Below are 16,508 nucleotides of genomic sequence, written 5' to 3'. Positions count from 1 at the left end.
TCAGAGGGAGAAGCAGACTCCCTGCCGAGCAGGGAGCCCGATGCGGGACTCGATCCCGGGACTCCAGGATCATGACCTGAGCCGAAGGCAGTCGCTCAACCAACTGAGCCACCCAGGCGCCCTAGGCTTTCTTGAGGTGTAGAATTTTATCTCTCATTTAACGCTGTTCCTAGTGCCTAATACAATGCCTAATGCATAGGTGCTCAATAAATATTTGTTGCATTGAATGGAATCTTGCTGTGAAAACCCACAAAGCACTGGACTAAGCTGTAAACCTTATAAAGGAATAAAATAGCCTGAATGTGGGGGTCGGGCAGGGAAAGGGGGACGATAAACAAACACTATTGTATATGTATAAAGGAGATGCATACACATAACACACACACACATAATAAGTTTAAGGAAGGGATAGAACACAAAAGGACAGAAGAAAGTCTTCTTAAAGGATTTGGCCTATATGTTAGGCCTAGAAGGATGAGCAAAATTTGGACAAGTAAAACTACTATGATGGTGTAAGTCTAAAAATTAGAAGTTCAAGGATAGCCCCCCAAAAAACAAAATTAGAAAACTTACCCTTTTAAAGTACTTTTATAAATCTCCTTTAAGTCAAAAAGGAAAAGGGAATATTGCCACTAATAAGGTTTTTGGTAGTTTAAAAGAGAGGTTGGGGTGTCTGGCTGGCTCAGTCTGTAGAGCATGCAACTCTTGATCTCTGGGTTATGAGTTCAAGCCCCACATTGGGCATAGAACTTAATTTAAAAAATTACAAAAAAAATAAGAGGGAGCTTTACAAATTACTAAAATACTTCATACAACTCCATGCTGCTAATAAATATTAATATCAAAATGAAATAATCATTTTCCAAAGGAAACAGATGACTGAAAGAAGATAGAAAACTGAATTAGGTCAGTAACTATAGATAGGACTGAACGGTAGGATGGTGCCAGAATTCCATGCCATAAAATAAAAAGGTATCCAGCCCACTCAGAGTCATGGGTGAGTTAAAAATTCATTAGGAGCAGGCAACTCTTGATCTTGGGGTCATGGGTTCAAGCCCCACGTTGGCTGTGGAGATTACTAAAAGAAAAAAGAAAAAACAACTTTGAATTCATAAAAATTCCTGAGGAGCTAATTCTTTAAACTCAAAGCATGATGGAGAACTTTTTAAACGTTCTAGCTAATGTGAAGCTAGCACAGAAAACATTAAAAGCATTTAAAATCCTAAAAAAACATTTAAAATCACTGTATGCTTCATGAGGAGAGTGTGCATGTTACTCACCATTCTATGTGCTTGGCTCGTATTTGATGTTCATTAGTGAATATATGTGCAGACATTTTAGATGTTGGCAAAATCAATTTGGTATTGAACATTTCACTGAAACCAAATAGAGTTTATTTTTAAAATCCAAAGATAGTTCAAAATACAAATCTGTATTAATCATAATTCTGGGTTAAGGAGATAAGCTCAGTATCTGAAAAGGCACTGGAAAATATTCAAAGTCCATTTCTAATAAAATGTATATTAGTAAACCAGATGTAGAAGGTACATTTTTAACTTGAACAGCATATTTGAAAAATACTAGTGTTGGGGCGCCTGGGTGGCTCAGTCATTAAGTGTCTGCCTTCTCCTCAGGTCGTGATCCCAGGGTCCTGGGATCGAGCCCCGCATTGGGCTCCCTGACCAGTGGCGAGCCTGCTTCTCCCTCTCCCTCTGCTGCTCCCCCTGCTTGTGCTCTCTCTCTGTCTCTCTGTCAAATAAATAAAAAAAATAAAATCTTTAAAAAAAAGAAAAAAGAAACCTCCCTTAAAAAAAAAAAGAAAAAAGTGCTAGTGTTTCTTAAACCTGGTACCTGCAACACTAGAATTTTGTGGGATGTTTATGGTCATTTCTTGAAGAATGGGTTTGGTGGGCAAATAATTTGGGAAAAATAGATTTTTAAATGTTTAAAATGTTTTCAGCAGGATATCCTGCTAAAGGAATGACAGGAAAGTTTATGTATCATTTCTGCATAGTAGTGAAAATTAGTGACTTGTCCACTCCTTGCTACGAGGGAGGCTGGAAAAACAAATCTCTAGCTGAAAAACTGTGCCCTGCTAAAAGTTGGGGTCAGATCATCTATTACTAAAGATAAGATAGGGGATTTGCAGCTCTGCCACAAATACCATTAAAATAGTTATCAGCACTGTCTATTCTAATCAATGATGTACTAAAACAAGAAAAAGAGGTGATATATAAAATTAACATTATGTGTGGATAATATGATTACCTGGAAAAATCCGAGAGTATTAGACTATTAGAACTGAAAAAAGTGGGGCGCCTGGGTGGCTCAGTCGTTAAGCGTCTGCCTTCAGCTCAGGTCATGAGCCCAGCGTCCTGGGATCGAGCCCCGCATCAGGCTCCCTGCTCAGGGAGCCTGATTCTCCCTCTCCCCCTCCCCCTGCTTGTGTTCCCTCTCTCGCTGGGTCTCTCTCTGTCAAATAAATAAATTTTAAAAATCTTTAAAAAAAAAACTGAAAAAAGAATTCAGTAAAGTAGCTGATTTTCGGAAAAAATTGCAAAATCAACAAGCAATCATAAGCTAAAATAATAACAGCAATATGAAATTCCTACAAGTAAACTTGAAATGTGTAGGGGGCGCCTGGGTGGCTCAGTCGTTAAGCGTCTGTCTTCGGCTCAGGTCATGATCCCGGGGTCCTGGGATCGAGACCCGCATCGGGCTCCCTGCTCAGCGGGAAGCCTGCTTCTCCCTCTCCCACTCTCCCTGCTTGTGTTCCCTCTCTCACTGTGTCTCTGTCAAATAAATAAATAAAATCTTAAAAAAAAAAAAAAGGAAATGTGTAGGATCAGAAGGTAGAAAATCACATTTTACTAAAGGACATGAGATTTGAATAAATTGACAAGCTATTCTCCTAGATGGGAAGATTCAGTATTGTAAAAATGCTGACTATACCCTAGATTTATCTGTAAATTTAATATAATCAAAATGAAAATTCTCCTTTTTTAAAAAAAATTTTTAAGATTTTATTTGAGAGAGCAAGCATGTGTATATGAGTGGTGGGGGTGAGGGAAGAGGGAAAGGGAGAAGCACACTCCCCTCTAAGCAGGGAGCCCAACTCAGGGCTTGATCCCAGGATCTTGAGATAATGACCTGAGCCAAAGGCAGACGCTTAATAGACTGAGCACCCAGGCACCCCCCATTTTTTTCTTGAATGTAATAAAAATTGTTCTAACGATCATTTTAAGAATAATTGCATAAAATAAGTTACAAAATGGTGAAAAAGAATAGTAATATAAAAATTGCTCTATAGGATATTAAAATGTATTTGCTACTATTATAATCAAAATAGTAAATCCAGAGCCAGAGCCAAAAGTAGATAGAACTTGTGGTTTAAGAAGATAGTAGTATTAGTATTTGTTTAGTCTTCCTCCTGAATCCTTAATAAAACAATAGTTGAGCAACAATTTCTAATACTAAAGTGATTTGGAAAGCTACCGTAAACAGAGAGGTATTTAAAAAAATATCTGAAAGATCAAAAGAGACATGGAAGCCTGTTGACAAATGAGACAGATCACGAAAGTGTCAACTCCTTGGGGCACCTGGGTGGCTCAGTTGGTTAAGCGTCTGCCTTCGGCTCAGGTCATGATCCCATGTGATCCCTGGGTCCTGAGATCGAGTCCCACATCAGGCTCCCTGCTCAGTGTAGAGTCTGTTTCTCAATCTGCCCCTTCCCCTGCTCATGCTCTCTTTCTCTCTTTCTCTCTTTCTCTCGCTCACAAAAATAAATAAATAAATAATCTTAAAAAAAAGTGTCCTTAGAATTTGCAGGTGACTAAGGCTTCAGAGAGAGTTGATCTGCCTGACGGAGTCCCAGAGAGACCCTAGGCTTGGAGTTGTCTGGCAGAGTGGAGGGTAGAAATGAGAAGAAGGGTGAATACAAAATTTAAAAACTCTTTAGGAAACCACTGCACTTGAATTTTTTCAGATTCCCCTCCCCAATATTGTCTTTCTTCACATCTATCTAGAACCCCATTCTTAAAAATGAATGAAGAATCAAAAACTGTCAGAGATAAGAAGAAAATCAACAGCATAAATGATAAACTAAGGAAAACAACTATCTAGGAAGACTCAGAGTCAGCTTAGGAAGCAAAACAAACTCATAATAAACTAATAATATTAAGCTTCCTAAGAGGTAGTCAAGAAAATACTGTTTAAGAGAACAGCATACTCTGAAAGAGTAACATTCTGAGAATAAGGAAAGACTATTGAAAATAAACATATGATAAAATAAAAAATGATGAGATGATTTAATTGAAATACTCCAGAACTTAGAGCATTCAGACAAAAACATGGAAAAATTGAAAAAACATGGAGGATTAAACCAATAGATCCATCATATGACTAATAGGAATTCCAGAAACAGCAACAAATGGAGGAAAGACAGAGAAATATCAAATACATAATTGAAGAAAAATTTCAGGGAACTAAAGATCAGTACAAGTTCTCAGATTGGTAGGACATACCTAGTACTGAGCAAACTAAAATGGTAAAAGGAACCACATACCAATAAGACATTTCAGAACATCAAAAATAAAAAGGTTAGCTTCCAGGGACAATCTGCTCTCCTATAAAAGAATAATAATTGAACTAGCATCAGATTTCTCATCAAAAATATTAGACTCCAAAAGATAATAACTTCAAAATTGTAAGGGGACATTATTTTGAACTTAGAATTCCATTCCTTTTCAAGACAAAAACCAAGTGTGAGAACATAATAAGGATTTCAGAAAGTTCAGTCATTGTATATACTTAGAGTTGTCCTCCAGATTGCATAATCCAGGGGTACTCCAATATTGTATTTCACTCTTATTTTTATATAAGTAAGTATAATATAAAAATATAAGATTATATAGAGCATAATAGATAATTATATATAATTTTTTTTAAGATTTTACTTATTTATTTGAGAGAGAATGAGAGATAGAGAGCACGAGAGGGAAGAGAGTCAGAGGGAGAAGCAGACTCCCTGCTGAGCAGGGAGCCCGATGCGGGACTCAATCCCAGGACTCCAGGATCATGACCTGAGCCAAAGGCAGTCGCGCAACCAACTGAGCCACCCAGGCGCCCTTATATATATATATAATTTTAAGAGTATGATGTATACATGTATTTACCACAATTAAAAAGAAAAACCCTCACAATGAAAACAAATATGATAATAAAACCAATGAAGAACAAAAATGTCAAAGCTAGAAAAAAAATAAACGCAGGGGCACCTGGATGGCTCAGTCAGTTGAGCATCCGACTCTTGATTTCAGTTCAGGTCATGATCTTAGGGTTGTGGGATTGAGCCCTGCATCAGGCTCTGGGCTCAGCAGGGAGTTGGCTTGAGATTCTCTCCCTCTGCCAGCCCCCCCAAATAAATAAATAAATCTTTAAAAAAAAATGAAGGCAAATACGAAGTAGGAAAAATATTCACAAAATTCTTGGAGGACAAGGGATTATTATTTTTCATAATATAACAAACCTGTTTATTGTGCAGTCAGACCTTGACCTGTTCCAAATGGAAAGAAGCTCATTCCTTTTTCTCAAGTCACTGCTTTCAAGTATATTTCATCAGATTTCTCTTTCCTGTTGCTTTATGTTTAGGATATCTTACAGCTTTCTTTTCAGTCATTTTCATGATTTCTTTCATGTCGATTATAGGAATAAGTCCCATTTCTATAGTTATGATTTTCTTTCTGGTATTAAAATGTCCAATCTTGGGGCACCTGGATGGCTCAGTCAGTTAAGCTTCTGACTTTGGCTCAGGTCATGATCTCAGGGTCCTGGGATGGAGCCCCAAGCCTGCTCCCCGCTAAGTGAGCGGGAAGTCTGCTTCTCCCTCTGCCTCTGCCCCTCCCCTCACTCATGCTCTCTCTTCTCTCTTTCTCTCTCTCTCCCTCAAATAAATGAATAAAATCTTAAAAAAAAAAAAAAAGAAATAGTTAAGGTTAAATGAAATCATAAGAGTGGGGCTCTAATCCAACAGGAGTGATATCTTTATAAGAAGTAGAAACACCAAAGGATGTGCACCCACAGAATAAAGGCTATATGAGGACAGAGGAAGAAGGCAGCTATCCCCAAGCCAAGGAGAGGCCTCTAGAGAAACCCAGGTGGCACCTTGTTTTTGAACTTCCAGCCTCCAAAACTGTGAGAAAACAAATTCCTGTTGTTTACCCACCAAGTCTATGGTATTTTGTTATGGCAGCCCTAGAAGACTAATACAATAAGTAAAGATTGACAGATTTTACTGTATGACAGTGAAACATTTCTCTATGGCAAAAGACTACATTAAGCAAAGTAAATATGCAAACAAAAGCATGGAGTTTGAGTTAAGATAACAGTATTAAAACTGGTAGAATCATTGATTGTGATGGAGAACTCTATCTTCCATATATTTCCGAAGTAATACCACAAAGCACACATTATCTGATCCCAAGGGAGAAAATGTAATTTTGCCACAGGGTGTCACCAGTCTAATCTAATGGTCTAAGTTATCATCACCAATTGGAGTATTACCAGATAGTATATGTCTGCTTATGTAATTCAATATGAAGTACTCAACTGAACCTCTTAGATCTTTTAGCCAAGAATGTTTAACTTGAATTTAATTAAATCTTAATATCTAATTTCACATGTATAGGAAATGTAGGAGATAGGGAAACCACTTTCAAAAAAAATTTAAAAAGACACTATGGAGAAACAATTAGACAAATCCAGAAAGTAACACATTCTATAGGACAACTGACCATTCTCTTCAACAAGTCAGTGCATGAGAAAAGGGATTGACCTGGATTAAAAGGGACTTAAAAGACATTACACCCAGATAGAATGCCTTGTCCTGGATTAAGGCATGGTTTGGACAAAGTAGCTATAAAAGGCATTACAGAGACATTAACAATTTGAATGTCTCCATTCAAATTGAAGAAATTTGAATATGGACAGGGAATTAGATGTTACAAAGAAATTACTATTTCCTCAGGCATTTTAATAACATTTTGTCCATTTATGAAAATGTTCTCCTTTTTAGAGATGCAAACTGAAGTGTTTGAGGTGAAATGTTCAAAATGTCTGTAATTTACTTTAGTCAGCATATAAAAATCAGTTTAAAAACTTAAAAGGTACAATGATAAATTCTATGTAGAAAAGAAGACAGGGCAATGAGATAGCAGCTGACCATGGGTTGAGTACTATAGCATTGAGAAGGTCTATGATAAAGTGACTTTTGAGCTGTGATATTAAATGATTGCAACTATGTCAGTTTAGGTCCTCTGAATTGGAGCCTAAGAAACATCTGTGAAGGATAAAGGTGTAGTAAGCAGAAGACAGGTGAGTCTTCAAACTACAATACTGTCCTGACACCTGGGAAAGGAAAGGAAGGAGGACTGGGTAGGAAGAGCTTCAGAGTACAATGCAGCTACGAGAAAATCTTAGGCCAGTGAGGAGACCCAGAGCAAAAATGGCCCTATTGTGAAGAGTCCTGCATTAGGCAGGAATAGCCAAGCTCTAGTATCTGTTCTGTACTCAGTTGTCAGCTAGACTCAGCCCAGGTTAAAAGTGGCCTCAGTGTGAGTAGATCTGAAAATATGGCAGCTGAAAGGCATTAACTATACTCCTCACGGAGGGAGATCTGACCAGTATACTTGCCTTATTGTTGCACAAGCCTTGCAAAAGTCTGAAGGGAGAGTATACCAGAAAGAGGAAATGACAAAGGCAAAGGCCCTGAGTTTGGAACAAGGTTGGCATAATCAAGGAAAAGAAAGAATAAGTTTGAAGTATAATGAGAGTGGCAGAATGGTCCAAGAAGTCAGATTGATAAGTAGAGTCCTAATTATATAGAGTTTGGAGTTCATGATGAGGGATAAATTTTATTTCAAGTATAATGGAAATCCATCAGCAGGTTTTAAGCAATGAATTATTGTGATCTGATTTAGGTTTTAGAGCCAAACTTCCTGAAACAATCTATATTCGCAACATCCATTTCCTCATATCTAATTTTCTCTCAACCCACAGCAAATCTGACTTACATTCACCTCTCTACTGGAAGTGCTTTTACTAGGTCACCAAAGACTTCTTAATTGCTCAGTTCAATTGCTTCTCTTCAGTTCTCATCCTGTTGTCCCTTGGGTTGCATCTGTGTGTTGACCACGCCTTAAAATTGCTCCCATGGCTGTTTTTTACTACTCCTTCATAGTTTCCTTCGATGGCTTTTCTTTATCCACTCCCCAATTGTTTGTTTGCATGTTTTCAGAATGATGTTCTTAATAGCTTCATACTATTCCTAAGCACTCTCACCTCCTAAATTTCAACAATCACCTATATAGTGATAACTCCAAAATTACTCAAAATTTTTTCTGCTAACCCTCTACTCGCAGTCTTCAAACCTAAATTTTCACTTATGTCATGCATTTCCATCATAATGGAAAAGAATATATCAAAACAAAAATAATTATCTTCTTCTAAAATACTTATGTATTCTCCATCCTAGATAATGGCATCACCAGTCACCCAGTTTGTGTAATTCCTTGGAATAATATTAAACTCATCATTATTGTCAAAGCATAATTTTCAAAATTTAAATATGTGATTGTTATACAAATATAGAATGAATATGTTTTTTTTTTTTTTAAAGATTTTATTTTTATTTTGAGAGAGAGAGAATGAGAGACAGAGAGCATGAGAGAGAGGAGGGTCAGAGGGAGAAGCAGACTCCTTGCTGAGCAGGAAGCCTGATGTGGGACTCGATCCCGGGACTCCAGGATCATGACCTGAGCCGAAGGCAGTTGCTTAACCAACTGAGCCACCCAGGTGCCCCTAGGATGAATATGTTTTTATAATCTATTTAACATTTTTTTTCTTTTTTGAGAGGAAGTGAGGTGGAGGGAGTGGCAGAGGGAGAGAGAGAATCTTAAGCAGACTTCATACCCAGCACACAGCCCAACATGGGCCTCGATCTAACATCTTGAGATCATGACCTGAGCCGAAATCAAGAGTTGGGCACGTGGGGCACCTGGGTGGCTCAGTCGGTTAAGCGTCTGACTTTGGCTCAGGTCATGTCCCAGGGTCCTGGGATCTAGCCCCACATCAGGCTCCCTGATCAGCAGGGAGCCTGCTTCTCCCTCTCCTGCTCCCCCTGCTTTGCTCTCGCTCTCTCTCTCTCAAATAAATAAAATCTTAAAAAAAAAAAGAGTTGGGCACTTAACTGACTCAGCCACCCAAGCACCCCTAAGTTCTGTTTAACTTTTTAATGAGGAAACCGGCAAGATGATAAAGCTGGTTCACAGAAAAAATAGAAAAACTCAGTATACCTAGGCAGTCACAAGAGGCATGCTGAAATAAGTTGGCTAAATTAACAATGTCATACAAGTTAATGTCCTACAAGTCAAAATAAACTGTAGCCTTTAGAGTTGCATTCTCTACCAGACAAAAAGGTTTTGTATCTCTAGAGGGCAAAAATCTACAAGTAAACATTTTACACAGTCTTCGCTCTGATCAGTAACAACTAACAAACAAAGGTAAACCTCCTAGAGAATTAAATTCTTATTGGGTAGAACTATTAAGCTATATTCCAGAATAACATACAGCCATCCTTTGGCATTATAGCCAAGTTTTGGATAGTTTTTCTTAAACTTTTATATGATCCCACATCACCATCATGTGGTGATGGAGCTATCTTTTAAAGACAAATCTGCCTGATTCCTATGCCTGTTTTTCCCTATGAAAAATGTAAATGGTAGGCAAATTCAAGTAGTGCACAGAAAATAAGCAGGAGTAAGGTTTGAGAAAAGACTTCTGGTTTTCAAACTTAGTAAATCACAATAATTAAGATAGTATGACATTGGAGAAAGGATAGAAAAATATTATCAGTAGAGTAGACCTACTCCTACAGTCAGTAAATTCATTATAAAAACACCAATACAAGTCAATGGAAAAAGACCTTGCAATAAATGGTACTGTAGCAACCAGACATCACACAAAAAAGAAATGTACATGATTCTTATCTCTCACCAACACAAAAATTAACTTGAGATGGATAATAGACTTCTATGTGAAAGAAAAACTTACAAAGTTTCTAAAAGAAAATGTAGTATACTATCTCCATGACTTTGAGGCAGATAAGATTTCTTAAGCAGGACTTAAAAAGCATTAATCACAAAAATAAAAATGGATAAATTGACATCCTCAAAATTAAAAATTTCTGTTCATCAAAGACACCATTCAAAAGTAAAAAGACAAGCCATGGAGTGGAAGAAAACATTTACAATATGTATATCTGATAAAACACTGCAAATCAATTATAAAAAGACTGAAAGCCCAATAAGAACATTGGATAAAAGATTCGAATAAGCAGTTTGCAAAAGTGGATATCTAAAGGCCAATAAGCATATGAAAAGATGTTCAACATCATTAGTTATCAGGAAAATACAAGTTAAAACCACAGTGAGTATTATCACATACACACCAAAATGGCTAATATTAAAATAAATTTAAAAATTTTTTAAAGACTAATAATATCAAATTGTGACAAAGGATGTGGACCAACTCTCAAAGATTGCTGATAGTGGAATGTAAAATAATAGATCCACTTTGTAATTTTGTCTGTCTCTACTAATGTTAAAACATTCACTTACCTTATGACACAGCAATTTCACGTGCCCCTTGGTGTATATCCAAGAGTAGTGGTATGTTCCCCCAGAAAATTTTTCACAAGAATGTCTGTTGCAGTTTTATTCATAACCCCATACTGGAAACACCCCAAATTTCCATTAACATGTAAAAGGACAAACAAATAGAGATACACTCATATAAAAGAATACTACCAGTGATAAAGAAAAAAACCACACAAAACTAATGGTAACATCAACAATAAGATTGATATTTATGGCTATTTTTTTAGTGAAATAAGTCAGAGACAAAAGAGTACATGCAAATGAGTATGTTGTACATGATTCCATTTATATAAAGTTCAACAATTGGCAGATCTAATCAATGTTTATAGTTTTCAGAATAGGGGTTACCTCTGGGTAGGCAGGGATGGGGTAGCAGTGGTGGTTTATACTGAAAAGGAACATAAAAGAACTTTAGAGGGTGTTAGAAATGCTCTATATCTTGATCTGCGTGGTGGTTTCAAGGGTTTATGGACACGTAAAAATCATCTAACTGTGTACTTAAAATTAATACACTTTATGCATTTTACTAGGTAGGTTATCCATCAAAAATATTAGTTTCTCACAAGGCCTTTGGTTGCAATTTTTGCAGTGTTAAGGAAAATAGTCTAGATTGTAAAAGGTTAAGGGATGATGAAGCAGTGAGATTTAACTTCACTTTGAAGAAATTTGTGAAGAGAAACATAAAATTAAGGAATTAATAAAGATATCAACAAGTAAAAGAAGGTTGTCTTTAAAATTATTTTAGAATAGGTAATGCTTTATTAGGGGAGAAGAAGCCAGTGGAGAGGTACAGGTAGAAGATGGGAGTGAGGGAGGAGAAGAGAAAGTTGATAAGACTAGACATCTTGGAGTAAAAAATGGGGAATTATCTAAATAAAGAGAAGGAAGATAAAGCAAAGAAAGACAAGTAGGGTGAAAAAACTAAAGGACTGTAAAATAGAAGATAATTTAAGGATTTTTACAGACCTTGTCTCCGTCTCTTTAGGAAAATATAAAGTAAGGATATCTACTAAAAGTCAGGAGCTGGGGGGAAAGGATGACAGGAGGTAGAATAGAGGGCTTGATGAAGCCAATTAACTGTTTCATTAGCTTTGAAATCTGGGCAACTTACATTACTTCTTGAGTTTCCTCATCCCTGTGATGGGGATTCCACTCACCTTACAGAGTTGCTATGAAGATTAAATAAGCTAATGTATATACAGTATTCACATAAGACAGTTGATGAATGCTATTTCCCCTTTAAAAGGGACTAGACTTGCTGAAAATTATCCTCCACAAATAGCTTGGAAAATAGAATAATCTGGAGTCAGAATAAAAGACCCAGTGGAGGATAAGGAACCTAGGCACTTCCTTAACGTCTGTGGGGGCTAGTGCAAATGAGGCCTCATATGCCTTATGTATAAATATTTTAAAGCTATACATCAAGCTAATAAGCTATTAAATAAAATACGTTCTATCCTCCTACTCTGACAAATACAGCTTCATAGTGACCTGAAGTCTAGGTTTAAAATTAGAATTCTGATTCCTTGGTGTTCCACACTGAATCCTGGTAATGTGGGAAGAGCCAGACCAAGTCGGCCTTTTCTTTCTTCTTCCAATTCTATCCCACACTAGGAGGGGCCTCCAGTGTATGTGGGTGGATATTCCAGCCTGAAAATCCAAACTCCATTCTCACCTTCGGCAAATAGCAGCCATTTTGCCACCATTATGCTTGGGTTGTGCTCTCCAATGGCATTGTCCTTGCATTCAGCTCAAAATACTTTTTATTTCAAGGAGTCATATTTTGAGGTAGAATATTTTGCTACCCTTCAGGTAGATATATCTCCTGAGGTGCCTGGGACTCTTCACCTCATGTGGAATGCAGCATAGAAAGGCCAAAATGGGTTCCAAAGCATGGGGCTCTCAGCAGAGGCCTCTTGTGCCCATAACTAAAGACCTTATAGTGAGTCACATTTAGGTGTAAGATTATGCATACTTCCTGCTTTCAGCAGTGAATACAGGTAGACTGCAATACTGTTGACTGGAAAGAGCAAAATATTCAAGATAAAAATATGCTGGAAAATATAATGAAAATGAAGTAGAATCTACAAGTCCTTGTTAAGAGGCTGCTTTCCACTTAATAAGTAAGCCATTTAGCATTTGAATTATTTTGATGGATTGAAAGCTTTCCTACGAAGCATTGCATAAAATGAAAATGATTTATTAATCTCAGATCTAGTCTTCAAATCAAAATATTTGGTAGCCAACCGGGGTCTGGTAACCAGCTTTTGTGAGCTTTGGTTAAAGATGAAATTTCATAACCTCTTTGTCTGGCTTTACATTTCTTAAAACCAAAGAAGTTGTATTTAGATATTCATGTTTGTAGATTCATAGGATGTCTTTGAATCCAAATGGTGTTTTTTTTTTTTTTTTTTTTTTTTTAAGGTTTATTTATTTGAGAGAGAGAGAGCACGAGCAAAGGGTGACGGAGAAGCAGACTTCCCACTGAGCAGGGAGCCCGATGCAGGCCTCGATCCCAGGACCCTGGGATCATGACCTGAGCCGAAGGCAGACGCTTAACGACTGAGCCACCCAGGCACCCCCCAAATGGTGTTCTTATCACAACAGTCAAAAATAAAGGATTTTATATTTTTTTGATGAATTCTCATCAGTAATGAGGCACTAAACATCCTCCTGAATACAATATAGAGGTGAAAATTAATAGGGTTATTTTTAGCTACCATCTACATACTACAGGCAGACAACATCAAGAGCAAGGGGGAAATAATGGTTCTTTTAGTTTAATAAATCATAATGTTCCTGAAAAATTCTCCTCCCTCCCAAAATTGGGCCATCTAATTATATAAAGTGATTACTGTGGCAACAGCTTAGATATGAAGAGAAAAAGAGGGAAAAAAAGAGAGAGAAAGAGAGAGAGGAGGGGGGAAGGAGACTGGGAGGGAGGGAGAATAAATTAGGCTATTAAAAAGAAAAAAAGTGTTTTGACTAAAGAGCAAATTGTGGGAACTGCTGACTAGAAGAGAAAGGGAACACGGAAAAAGTTATATTTAGGGCTTAAACCAGTCAATATCTGAACGTTAAAGTAAAGGTAAACTTTGTGAATGTAAATAAAAGAAACTAAGAATCACAACAGTAGCTTTTATAGGATAGAGTGAGGAAAGAGCTGCTTATTTCTAAATTATATAATAAACTTCAAGTGAAAATTTGATAGAGTATAAAATACTATGTACAATAAGAAAGTTAAAGATTACATGTCATATATTATGTTATATATTGTAATATTAATGTATTATATGTTACATATTATAATATATAATATGTTTCTGTATTATAACAGAACCTAAAATACAGTTTACCCTTGAATAACACAGGTTTGAACCGTGGAGGTCCACTTATATATATGTGGGTTTTTTAAAAATAAATACCATAAATGTATTTTCTCTTCCTTATGGTTTTTTAATAACATTCTTTTCTCTAGCTTACTTTATTGTAAGAATACAGTATATAATACATATAACATATAAAATATGTTTTAATAGATTATTTATGTTAGTAAGGCTTTGGGTCAACAGAGGTCAATTTAACTATTAGTAAAGTTTTGCGGGAGTCAAAAGTTCTATGTTGATTTTCAGCTGCACAGCTGTGGGAAGGATGGCACTGCCCCTAACTCCCATGTTGTTCAAGCATCAACTGTATATGAAAAAACAGCTCACATAAAAAGATCTACAAATAGTTTGTAAACATATGACTTGTTCAACTTCTTTAAAAAGTAAGGAAAATACTAAAATAAACTTTAGTGAGATACCAGTCTTCACTTGCTGGATTTGCAAAGATCTAAGTTTGGAATTACAAACCTACTATAGAGAATTAGCAGGAAAAGTCTTCCTTAAACATTGTTTCTAGTTAGGTAATTTAGGGCAACCTTTTTGGAGAGCCTTGGAGATCAGATGTATCAAAATTTAAAATACACTTTGAACCAGCACTTATACTTCCCAGAAATTATTCTGTAGATATACTTGTACAGAAAGTATGTGCAAAGCTATTCATTACAGCTTATGAAAGAAAAAGATTGGTTCACATGGAATCACTGTGAAAAGTAAAATTTGAGCTTTGTAACCCTCAGTCACAGCTGGCCCATAGTAGAGCTGCTTTTGTGAACTGAGCAGCCCTCACAGAGTGCTCATGCAAACTGGTTGTGTGTTCTAGGGGTTAATGCTGTCACCACCTTGGTGGAAAGCAAGAAAGCTCAGCAGGTAGTAATTGCACATGATGTGTATCCCATTGAGTTGGTTGTCTTCCTACCTGCCCTGTTATAGGGTGGGGATTCCCTACTTCATTATCAAGGGGAAGGCCAGGCTGGGGCGTCTGGTCCACAACAAGACCTGCACAACTATCACCTTCACACAGGTTAACTCAGAAGACAAAAGAGCTCTGGCTAAGATGGTGGAAGCTATCAGAACCAATTCCAATGACAGATATAATGAGATCCATCGTCACTGGGGAGGCAGCATCCTGGGTCCAAAGTCAGTGGTTTGCATTGCCAAGTTGGAGGAGGCAAAGGCTAAAGAACAGGCCACCAGGGGCGCCTGGGTGGCTCAGTCGTTAAGTATCTGCCTTCGGCTCAGGGCATGATCCCGGGGTCCTGGGATCGAGCCCCGCGTTGAGCCCCGCGTCGGGCACCCTGCTGCGCGGGAAGCCTGCTTCTCCCTCTCCCACTTCCCCTGCTTGTGTTCCCTCTCTTGCTGTCTCTGTCTGTCTGTCAAATAAATAAATAAAATCTTAAAAAAAAAAAAAAAGAACAGGCCACCAAACTGGGCTAAGTGTATACTGTTGAATTTTCTGTACATAAAAGTAATAAAAATTTCTCTTTCAAAAAAAAAAAGAAAGAAAAGAAGAAAAAGGTTGGAAAAATACTAACTATCCATGAACAGAAGACAGGTTAAATATACTAATTTATATCCATAGCATGGAATTATTATAAACCTGTTAAAAAGAATAAGATAGATCTGTAGATACTAATATGTAATATTTTTGGAATATATCATTAAGTGAGATAAAAGAAAGTTCAGACCAGTATAGATAGCATACTATCAATTTGAGTTTAAATAATAATAATAGATATTATAGCCACTTCACAATGTCTATCCTCTTTGGCCAAAAACTACCAGAAATACCTGTAGTTGAACAAGTTGAGTTTTTTATTTTGGGGTTTCCTCCCACCTTCAAACATCATGAGGGAACTCTCTTAGAAAGAGAGTGTGAGAAAGGACTTCGCTTTGGTTGGGTGATTTTTGAGGGGTCCAAGGAAGTGGGGGCAACTATATGATTGGGAATCTTAACAAACTTTATCTATAGGGAGGGCAGCCTATAGGAAGATAAAGCTATAATTACATGAAGTCTAGGCTCCCCACCTGGTCTTTGCTGGCATGGATGGGGTGGGGCCATAGTTTCTTCTAAGGTAAATTGGTTATTTTCTAAAAGTTTTCTGTCTTACTAGGCTTCCTTTTTCCTGGTGCTTTGGCTCAAGGAAGCAGCTTTTGCTGGGCCTTTTTCTATAGGTGCCCATTGGTATTTCCAGGCCTGCTGGCTTCTCCAGCCCCCATCTGGTACATGTTCAGCAAAAAGAAAATCCAGAGAACTCATCACCATGTTGTTTATTGGAGACTGATGTTCTTAGATATAAACTGGAAAAGTACATCTATCTACTCCATCTTCCTGAAAGTGGAAATCCCCTGGATATATTTTTGCACTGTTTCAATTTTTTTGCCTTAAGTGGGAATCATCCATTCAAACAAG

At 37.2% G+C, this 16,508-nt stretch overlaps 1 protein-coding gene across 3 annotated transcripts in view; it reads left to right on the top strand.

Moving 5' to 3' along the window:
- POLR3G (RNA polymerase III subunit G) overlaps positions 1 to 16,508 on the top strand; it is a 95,207-nt gene that overhangs the window by 1,068 nt on the left and 77,631 nt on the right. The window lies entirely within an intron of this gene.

Source organism: Leptonychotes weddellii, chromosome 7 (assembly GCF_054177405.1).
Source record: "Leptonychotes weddellii isolate Sample4059 chromosome 7, ASM5417740v2, whole genome shotgun sequence".
Classification (NCBI taxonomy): Eukaryota; Metazoa; Chordata; class Mammalia; order Carnivora; family Phocidae; genus Leptonychotes; species Leptonychotes weddellii.
This window is presented reverse-complemented; position numbering and strand designations above follow the sequence as displayed.